At 30.7% G+C, this 10,603-nt stretch overlaps 2 long non-coding RNA genes across 2 annotated transcripts; both read left to right on the forward strand.

Moving 5' to 3' along the window:
• The first annotated feature begins 1,142 nt into the window (after positions 1–1,142).
• Positions 1,143–3,447, forward strand: LOC106796373 (uncharacterized). Its single transcript, XR_001385357.2, has 2 exons — positions 1,143–1,599; positions 3,217–3,447. It is a non-coding gene; the product is annotated as an uncharacterized lncRNA (long non-coding RNA).
• Positions 3,448–5,169: 1,722 nt separating this feature from the next.
• On the forward strand, positions 5,170–8,487 carry LOC106796381 (uncharacterized). Its single transcript, XR_001385371.3, has 7 exons — positions 5,170–5,766; positions 6,061–6,106; positions 6,729–6,843; positions 7,003–7,151; positions 7,499–7,557; positions 7,915–7,996; positions 8,062–8,487. It is a non-coding gene; the product is annotated as an uncharacterized lncRNA (long non-coding RNA).
• Positions 8,488–10,603: the final 2,116 nt, after the last annotated feature.

The following is a 10,603-nucleotide window of genomic DNA, read 5'->3' on the forward strand; positions in this document are numbered from 1 at the left end:
CATACCAATACACATGAAGGATGATCATGGTCCATCCTAGCAGTGTTGTCCACGCTCTTCAATTCTCAAAAGCCCTCAAAGTTCTCTCAAATTCGTAAAAGATAAGAATAAAACTCAATAATGAATTTTTACAAAGACAGAGACCTCTATATATAGCTTCCAAAAGATAACTATCGAAAAGGTGCACAACGACTGTGGTCGGAAGTGATGCTAAAGCCTTGGATCATTATGGATTAATATGACATTTTTGGTTGACCACAACCTTCATGAGTTGACCACAACCCTCATGATTTGACCAATTTCCAACTCTTTCACTTGAACAACTATACTTTTGCAATACAAAACTAGTGTCCAAACGTGAGTTTTTCCAATAAAATAAATGCAAAATGACACAAAAAATCATACAAAATATCACTTAGAAAGTGATTTATCAATGATAATTCATGATCATCAAGGAAGATTTATAAAAGCTCAAACTCATTTCTAGCATGGACTTCCAAATTTGATGGAGGTTGAGGCTTGGGGTCTTCTCCAAACTTTGATTTGGATCCGGTCACTTGATTTAGCCAATGTTATTTATGAGCAAGATTGTAAATCTATAACTATAACTTATCTTCTACCATACAAGGTTGTTCAGAGGTCCCAATGATTATATATTTACGTAAGCATTATCTCAAAAATAGTTCAAACTCAAAGGTGAGTTTTGTTAAGAGGCGAACTAATCATGTCGGTCATACTTTAATTAGAGTGTCAAATGAAATAACTTTTCTTTTTTGAAAAAAAAATTGTAGAATCAAAATCAAGAGAGTGGGTAAAAAAGTATGTTGCTAATATTTTTTTTATCTTAGCCTTTCAAAGTTTACCCAAGCTAAGTAAAATTTGACAAAAAAAAAAATATTTTCAACAAAGATCAAATTAGAGTACAGTCACTTTGTGTTTAATCACTTGATTTATATTCAAAAATAATTAACATATAATTATATAATACACGGATATCTATATCAATAGATAAAAGATACAAGTTTTTGCAAGTACTCCTAGGTCTTCACTTTTACTTTCCATTTATGCCCTTATTTTTATCTTCATAAATAAATTCATGTTCTTAGTTAAAGGAAAAAATGAGTAAAACAATATAACCAAGATTGTAACTGCCCACTCCCTCGCGTTTTCTCCTTCCATCAAAGGGAGTAACTGACACTTTAGTTCCTCCTTCCTCCTGCACATCTAGCTTAGTTTCTGTCTCTCTTCCCGTGTATGAGACCTTTCGTTTATGCTCTAATCAATATTGTCGCCCATAAAAATCATTCCCCAACATGATTAATGCTCCCATTAATTATTTATCCTCTTCCCGTGTCATTATTTCATATTCATGTTTTTTCCATTCCATTCTCTTTCACGAAGAACCGATTCAATATCCCCTCCTCCCTTCCTCGCCTCTTTATTTCTTTTTCCTTTGCTCCTTCATCCACTTTCGTTGTGCCGGAACGTCAAAGCTATCACTGTTCCTCAATGGCTTCCACAGGCAGGGCCATGGAAAGGCCAGAGTCGTCGCATCAAGGGGAACATGACAAGCAATTATCCAACCGCACTCATCTATAGGTATCCCGTGTACTTTTTTCTTACTCAAATTGCATATTTATTTTTCGTGCTAGCAATGTGTTGAGTGAAAAAAAAGCTAACATAGGAGATATCTGAACTTAATCGTCTCATCATTGTGTACTTTCTCTTTGTCCACCCCACATAGACGATCTACCTTGGACGCTGTGTGATAAATATATATTTTATATATATGTCATAGATTTTCATTTTAACCAATACAGGTAGATTTTTTATGATTTATTTATTATGTACTTATGAGGTTTTGTTAAAATTTAATAGCTTGCTCAAATTGTTTTTCTTTCTAATTTGCAGTAATTGTTTTACATGTGTGTTAAGTTTTCATGGTGTTTTATTCTTAAGTTGAATGCTTTGGAAGAATCAATGATTGTTAAGGAAGAGATTCAAATACAACATTGTTGAAGAGGTGAAAGTACAGTCTTGGAAGAAAGGCTTCACGTACTTTTTAGCAGTTTAGTTTTTTATCAGCGTTTAACAGCTTAGTTAGTAAATCCAAGTGCATTCCTTTGATGTATATGATAATAACATAACGTAGGGGATATGTACAGTTACAATAAGAGGTCACGTTCTGGTTTTGGTTGTTTTGTCAGTGTTTTGATAGAACAGAGGTTTTTGAGGGGTGGTTTCAGTTCAACAATAGCTAAACTTCCCTTTGGAAGTTCCAATTTGCCAATTCGGAATAGTCCATTAGATTAGTTTGACTACTCTATTTTTATTCTTTTCATGAAAGCTTTTGCAAATAAAAGCTCACATCAAGATTTGCATTAGGATCTTTGACATGTCAGGCTTTTCAATAAAGACAAGATCTTGCATTGTGCCTTGATGCAAGTACTGACAGTTTTAGGTAGGACACAAAACTTTAGTTTCTGATCATGAAATGGTTTTGGTCTTACAGAATAATTAAATCACTTGAACTGTCAAATGAATTTCAAGTAAATTAGCTATAGGCATCCCTTAAAATGAATGGGCATTTTCAGCATTTTCTTACATTGCAACACATTTTGGGTTCAAGTTAGGAGTTTTTGGAATACAGGCTATTCCTGGTCCTCAGCTACCTCATATTGACCTTCTCAAACGACTTAATGACCTCAACTTAAACTATTACGTTTTGCAACATTTTGGGATTTTGTGAAATATGCTTCAATTTGATGAAACTAAAATTGGGATTATTTTTCGTCTTGCATAAGAGAACCAGAAGAAATATACTGATAATAATGCAAGAATTTAATTCTAGACTCCAGTCTAGGGGATACTTTCAACACTATGACAGGGACAGGGACAGGGACATTATATCAAATATCTTATGGGCACAGAATAGATAGGAAAGGTGTGGAAAACTTTGAAAATATGGTCCAATGTGTTAACAACAATGCAACATAGAAAATTATCAAAGTTTTTGGAGTGGCCAGTAGAGGAAAGGAGCAATTGAGGATTATGCATTATATATCAGTTTGCTACATACAGATAATGTGTTATGCATATACTAGCATTTTCTTACTGGTATGATGGTGTGGGTTACACATATATAAAGTAGCATTTTGTAGCATATTTTTTATGAGCTTTGACTATGGGGTTTGCGTGGAATTGTGTCATTGTTAGAGATTCTATGGTTGCAATGGTTACTCAAGGAGCACATGCTGCAAATTCATTTTTGTATCGGGACAATATTTCTCAGAGTGTTTTTGCATAAACAAGGAGGGATTTTGTAAGAATAGGGTGGTAGTGCACTTAGCACTAACTTTATGTTGGATAGGATAGGATGTGGTCCTCTAATGTACCCATCCATCTTTAATTTTTTGTAATCTTTATCTAAACTCGGAAGATTAGCAAGTTTGGTTTACAAAGTAATTCATGAGTTTTATATGTGAAAAATGATTGCTAAAAAGTAGATTATATAAATGAATTAAAAAAATTCTTTGCTGAGAGAACTAATCTCACTATATTGTCAATATTTTCTCTTGGGTCATTAATGGATCCTTCCTCCTATTACTTTCCCTAAAGTAGTGTTATATTTAAACCCTATGGTCATTGATTATTGTTTTTTCAGCTTTAGTCCTTCCCCTTATTTTTTAAAGTTTTTTTTTGGGATAAAAATTCTGTTTGTGTTTGTCAGATTATATTAATGATATTTATATCATTGAATATCTATATTTACATGAAAGTTTAGTAATATTTATCATGACAATTTATTAATGTTTAAATTACAATGTAATAGTATATTTTAATTATATTTCTTAGTTTTGAAATTATGTACTCAAATAGTTCAAATAAAAAAAATCATTTTCATTAATTTTTAATTTAAACCTTTTAAAACAGAAACCAAATTAAAATTAAGGTAACTTTCTATTTTAGTAATTATTAAATTAGATATTTTTTAATACTGTTAAAATATGATAGATTATGGATTGAACTAAAATATGATATAAGAAATAAGAAAATTCATATAAATTAACATGTATTTAGAAAATATATTGAAAAAAATGATATATAAAAATAATATAGTACAATAGAATTATAGACCCATAGTGGCGATAACGCCGGTCTTTCCGTTAGTTACTTAAAATAATTATTTTTATTCCTAATAAATATTTGATTTTGCATTTGCTTTCTAATAAAAAAATTTGTGAGAAGTCTCTAATAAAACAATTAGTTTCTAATAAATTAGTAAATTTTGTGTTTGCTCCATGATAAATATTTCTCATTTGTCATTTATATAAACTAAAACAAAAATTACTAGTTTATAAAGAAGCAAACACAATTTTTTTTTATTAATTTACCAGATATTAAAATAAACTATTAATGATAAAAAGATGTTATTTTATAAGGATTGAACCTAAAACAAAAATGTACTAGACAACAAACACAAAAATAAAATATTTACATATTTAAACCTATTTTATATTTTGTATTTGAGTAAATAGTCACTTTTGTCCCTCAATGTGAATGTGTAATTCGTTGACAAATTCCTGAAAGATGAAAATACAAAATTTAGTTAAAGTTTAAAAAGTGCAACAAATATATCCTATCGTTAACTTCCATCCGTCACCATTAATAAAATATCCTATGTGACACAGAAAGACAAATTCATCATTGAAATGATTGTCAACGTGGATTGCCAGCATAGGGACATATTTGTCATAATATTTTTTTGACTTTTCATCTTCCAACCCCGTTGACAAATACGTGTCTGAACGATGAAAATACAAGATTTAGTCCCGAAAGTATAAGTGCGACTAATATATCAGGGCATTAATAATGAATTGTATAGGAGAGAAGCTATGAAAAAAGGGATTAAAAAATAGTAAAATACAGTTTAAGATTTGAATTCTTATACTTTGATTATCTATCTATTTATCCATCTATCAAATTGTTAATAATTTTTTAATTAATCAATATAACTACTTATTTTCCAAAATAAAATAAAATTCTTTAGTTTTATGATATAAAAAAATTGAGTTACCATTTAAAAAAAATGAAAGCCTTTTTATTTCTTGATATTTTTTGTTTCTTTAATTAATTATTAACTAGTCGGTAACCGTGCATACGCACGAATCATTCGCCAATTGATTTTTGATGAATGAATTAAAAGAAATGTAGGATTAGTGCATAGGCAAAACAACAACAACAACTCATCTATATTCTATATTATAAAAGAGAATCCCAGGAAAATTACTATTGTGCCTGTGCTTCAGCTGATGACACATGTCCATTTTATTGGCTTTTTGGTCATTTTATGCCCCTTCAGCTTTACCTTGGTTTTGTGCCACGTTTTATGCCACGTTGAGTGTTTAGCTTTGGCCATTCTGTTGGTGATGCACGTGGCTTCTTCTCCAGTGTTTCCGATCATTTCCCTACTAACTTCAAACCTGATTCCTTCATTTGTGTCATTTCCCCACCAATTTGTTTCCTCTGTTTCCATTCTTTCTTCTTCATTTTGGTGTTTTCTTCAATTCCACTTTTTTCTTTTGTTTTCGGTTGAGTTTTAGAGTTGCTGAGGGCTCCCATCTTCATTCTATTTTTTGCGATTTTGGTTTGGGTTCTTTTTCTTTGATTGGTCTGATTTTATATGGTTTTATTTTTGGAACAGGTTACAATTACAACGTCGATTTTGGCAAAGAATTTGTGGGAGAAGTTAAGAAGAAGATAGAGGTTCTTATATTTTGATTTTATTAAAACTGTGTTTATGTTTTTTTTGTCTGATTTTATGTGGTTTTTTGGATGCTTCGTTGCTATTTTTTCCTTGAAAGCCTGTTGCAGATTATTTTGGTATCGCAGGAAATGATCCCAAAGTAATAATTTCCCCTCTTTTTATTTTATTTTTATGGTTGAGTCACGAGATTCTTCTCCTGTTAAAGTTGTTCACGCACTTTATAACAATATATATGAGTGTGATTTTCATTTTCTTGAATCTGAAATCTAATTACATGCATGTTTTCTGTATAGGCTCTTCAAACTATTGGAGATTCTCTGTAACTTCAATCCAAGCAAGGTGTGAGCTCCATCTTTTTCTTTAATGATACCATATATAATTAGTTTAGGATGTGTTTGGTTTGCATTTTCATTTTCTGTTTTTATTTCCTGTTTTCATTTTCTGAAAACTGTTTTCATTTTTAAAAGATTTGAATTCTGAAAACATGTTTGATTTGACTTCTTGTTTTCCTGTTTTCATGAAATAAAAATATTGAAAATTTATGATATATTATTGACTTCTTGTCTTTTTGTATTTTTAGATTTGCTTAAAATTACATTCATTGTCACCGCAATTTCATTTTAATCGAAATGAGGTTTCTGTTCTCAATTGAAAACACTGAAAACGAAAATTTATTGTTTTCATTTTCTGGTTGTTTCCTGTTTTCATTTTCACTGAAAATGTTTTCAGAAATCCAACCAAACACATTTTCATCACCGTTTTCTGTTTTCAGTGAAAATGAAAACAGAAAACAATCAAACCAAACACCCCCTTAGTTTTCGTTAAAAAAAATATATGTCAAAGTGATTTTAAATAATTTTGATCCTTATTTATTATGTGTTTGTATATTGAAATTTTGTTTTATCCCAAAGTTCATTATCTCAATCCTAAAATTCTGATTATTTTTGGAAATTGATAACAGTTGACGCTATCCAATAGATCAAAGATTTCTATAAGATCTCCAGAATCAAGTGACAAGGAGATTCATGCATGCGAAACAAATCCAAAAAGAAACACAAACAAGATACATAGAGAGTGTGAGTGGAGATGAAGAGGGCAAGAGAGTTGCTTGATAATATATATGATTTGATATTATTTTGTTGTTTGTGAAGGCTTTAATTTTTTTTTTGCCCTTGACTTGAATGGGGTTCTAATGTATTGCTTTCTTTTTGTTATCTATTCGTGTGTGAGAGCAGATGGTTCAGGGTCGTGCTACTCTTACAAAGCAATGAGTAATCCCTTTGCAGCATGCTCACCAAGTGTTTGAGAATATCACGCAGTGAAAGATCCCCGAAACCCAAATTCACACAGTGTGCCTTGCATGCCCATCAAGCCTGATTTGAAGGTTTATTTTAGTACTGAATCTTATTTAAGCAAATGGACAAAGATTGAATTAAATTATACTCATAAGATTTTAATGAATTAATTACATCAATATATTTCACTTCAAAAAATTACATAAATTATTAATGAAGTTACTAAATTTTATAGTTGAATGCATGTTGTATTATTGGTTGGAAGCACGAGAACAAAATTGTCACTTGTGGAAGTGACATTACATTATCAATAATGACATTATATATACACTCTAATTTATTCAATATTGATTAATTTGTGTACTTTCTTTTTGTTGATTGAAAATCCTACTCTAAACTTTGTTCCTGTGGCATTTGTTTTTACTATGGTGTGCAGTGGCCGAAAGAGGCATGGATTCTGGGTCAAGATGTTTCTGTCGGGTTCACTTCAATCATGTATACTATTCTTTTCCCTCACTTCTGGCTCCCGCTGTGTGCTCTACTTCACACTATTGCCTCTCATCCACTCCCTATCGCTGCAATTTGTAACTTTTCTAATTGTATTGTAATTTCGTTCTTAGGATTCTCGCTAAATGTTATTGTCTCCTATACACTGAATTCGTGAGTTGTGTAGAATTCAATTTAATAATTATGCTTTTTTGTTATTGTGCTGTATATATTTTTTTTTTATTTCAATGTGATTATCTTGCAAAAAAATTCATGGACCAATAGAATATTGTATGTTTGGTATGTTAAGCTAATAGCAGATTTGGTAGATTTGCTTAAGCTGATATTGCTTAATTCGTTGAGCAGGGGATACCAAAGATACCACTAGATCATCAGAGAAAAATTCAATTGAAAAAAAGATTGAAACTTAAACTGCTGAAGCGCAAACGTAAGTTTATTATGCATATAATTTTAGTACCATTTTTGTTATATGATTTTGGTTCTTTATGGCAGATTTTTTAGCAAAAAATGGGGAAGAAGAGAAAGCACAGTGAGACAACTCATGATGAGGCACAGCCCCAAAAGGAATGCACACATCTTGGTTTGATCCGTGCCTTAGCTGTACGGACAATGGGCTGCGTTCGTGTTGATAAAATTACTGAATATCTGTGTGATCCCCTTCAAAGATGCCTAAATATTTTGGATAACCGTTGTACTGCTTCCAAAAATATTTTTTTTTCAGAATTAAAGTATTGAAGAGTATTTTCCTCTAGAAATATGTTTCGGTATTGAAAAGTACATTTAAAACGGTTTAAAATGGTTATCTCCAAACATGCACTTATTAGTAGTCCTTTATTCATTTTGGAAAAGGAAGACAAATATATATATATTCATGCTTCAAGGTGATTTTCCGTGGACTAGCAAGATAAATTAAATTTATAAGAATACTCATAATATTTTATTTACTATTGACTTAATTATTTAAATGATTTCTGCAATTTTGTATTTTAAATCATAAATTTTATTCTTATTGCAACAAGCTAGATTAATTCAAAGTCTATGAGGTTTGTTATACCATTAAATTGTCCTAAGTATTGCTTTAAGATTCTATTTAATTTTATTATTATTATTATTATTATTATTATTATTATTATTATTATTATGTTAATTTTATATGCATATTAAACTTTACAATAGCGCTTACCGAGCGACCCATGCTGCAGATGAAATATCCGATCATACAACCACCATTGATCATCCAATTTGCCGCTACTTTTCACAACCATAAAGTCATGTTTTACTATGCTTTCATTGCCTAATTTTTTTTTATTTACGAAATATGAGTCAGGCGAGGAAGATGCTATTTAGTAAATTACGAGTCCACAACAATCCATCATAGGTACCAGTTTGACATACACTTCATCCCTCCACTAGACCAACAAACATGTGGCAGAGCAAGACATATATTCAAAGATCATATCTGGACGGTTGAAATTTTAAAACAATGTTTTGTTAATTTAGTTGTTGAACAATTAATTATTTAGTTATTAATATTCAGCTTTTTTATTTTGTTAATTTTGTTATTGTTACCATTATTTAGTTATTAATATTCAGCCTTTTATTCTTCAACACTGAATTGCAATAACTTAAGAAACGACCCGTGCATTACGCACGGGTTACATGCTAGTAAACAATGTAAATACTAACATGCAACAAACCCAAACAAAACTTTAATGTCCAAACTCCAAACCCCCAAATAAAAAGATTTTAGATAAATACAACAACTTCTAACAATAACTTTGAGAGATACTCAGAGAATAAATTAATTTCATTAAGAAAAAGAAAAAGAAGGTTGGATTTTTTTTTAAAAAAAATAGATACCAAGCTGCAGTGAAAGAAAAAGAAAAAGAAGCATATACATCATATAAAATAGCGGAAAATGCTCGCAGAGAAAAGGAAGGTTCAAAAAAGAATTTAAAAAATCAGATACCAAGCTGTAGTGAAAGAAAAAGAAAAAGAAGCACGTACATCATATAAAATGAAAATTAATCCAAGACAATTTTTCATCTCTTCACATAAAAAAAATATATTATGCAAAAAAAAAACTAACTTGCCAAGTCTTCACAGCACGGTCGGTGACTTCATATGAGTTGCAGAAAAAGAAAAAGAAAGAAATACCTTTGGGGCGATCAAGGGTTATGACTGACGCCGTTTTGATGAATAGAGCCCTTCACAAATTCTTCGGCCATAGCGAAAAATGCTCACAGACAAAAGCAAGGTTGAAAAAAAAGTTTGAAAAATTAGATACCAAGCTGCAGTGAAAGAAAAAGAAGCACGTACATCATATAAAATAGTGGAAAATGCTTGTAGAGAAAAGGAAGGTTGAAAAAAAAATTAAAAAAATTAGATACCAAGCTGTTGTGAAAGAAAAAGAAACAGAAGCACGTATATCATATAAAATGAAAATTAATCCAAGACAAATTTTTATCTCTTCACATAAAAAAATATATTATGTAGAAAAATACTAACTTGCCAAGTCTTCACAGCACGGTCGATGACTTCATATGAGTCGCAGAAAAAGAAAAAGAAAGAAAATACCTTTGCGGCGACGCCGTTTTGATGAACAGAATCCTTCACAAATTCTTCGGCCATAGCGAAAAATGCTCGCAGAGAAAAGGAAGGTTGAAAAACAGTCATGGTCACTTGACTTGAGTAGTAATAATAATAATAATAATAATAGTAATAATAATAATAATAATAATAATAATAATAATAATAATCTCCCTTAACAACCACACACACACACCAGAAGAGAAAAATAATAAACATGGACATACCGTTTCCAGTTTGCTTCTGATAAAAATTGAAACAACTTTGCCAAAGGAGTGACCATCCTTAAAGAAAATTGTTTTGAAAAAATAAAAATAAAAAAGGATGGCAGAATCCCATCACTACAAATTTATTATCATAAAAGTGCAGTACATCAGTGTATATCTAAAGCAAAGCTTACTTGGAAGCTTGCTCATAACTGAAGAACTTCACAGCAGAATTTGGG

This window comes from Glycine max, chromosome 16, assembly GCF_000004515.6.
Source record: "Glycine max cultivar Williams 82 chromosome 16, Glycine_max_v4.0, whole genome shotgun sequence".
Taxonomy (NCBI): Eukaryota; Viridiplantae; Streptophyta; class Magnoliopsida; order Fabales; family Fabaceae; genus Glycine; species Glycine max.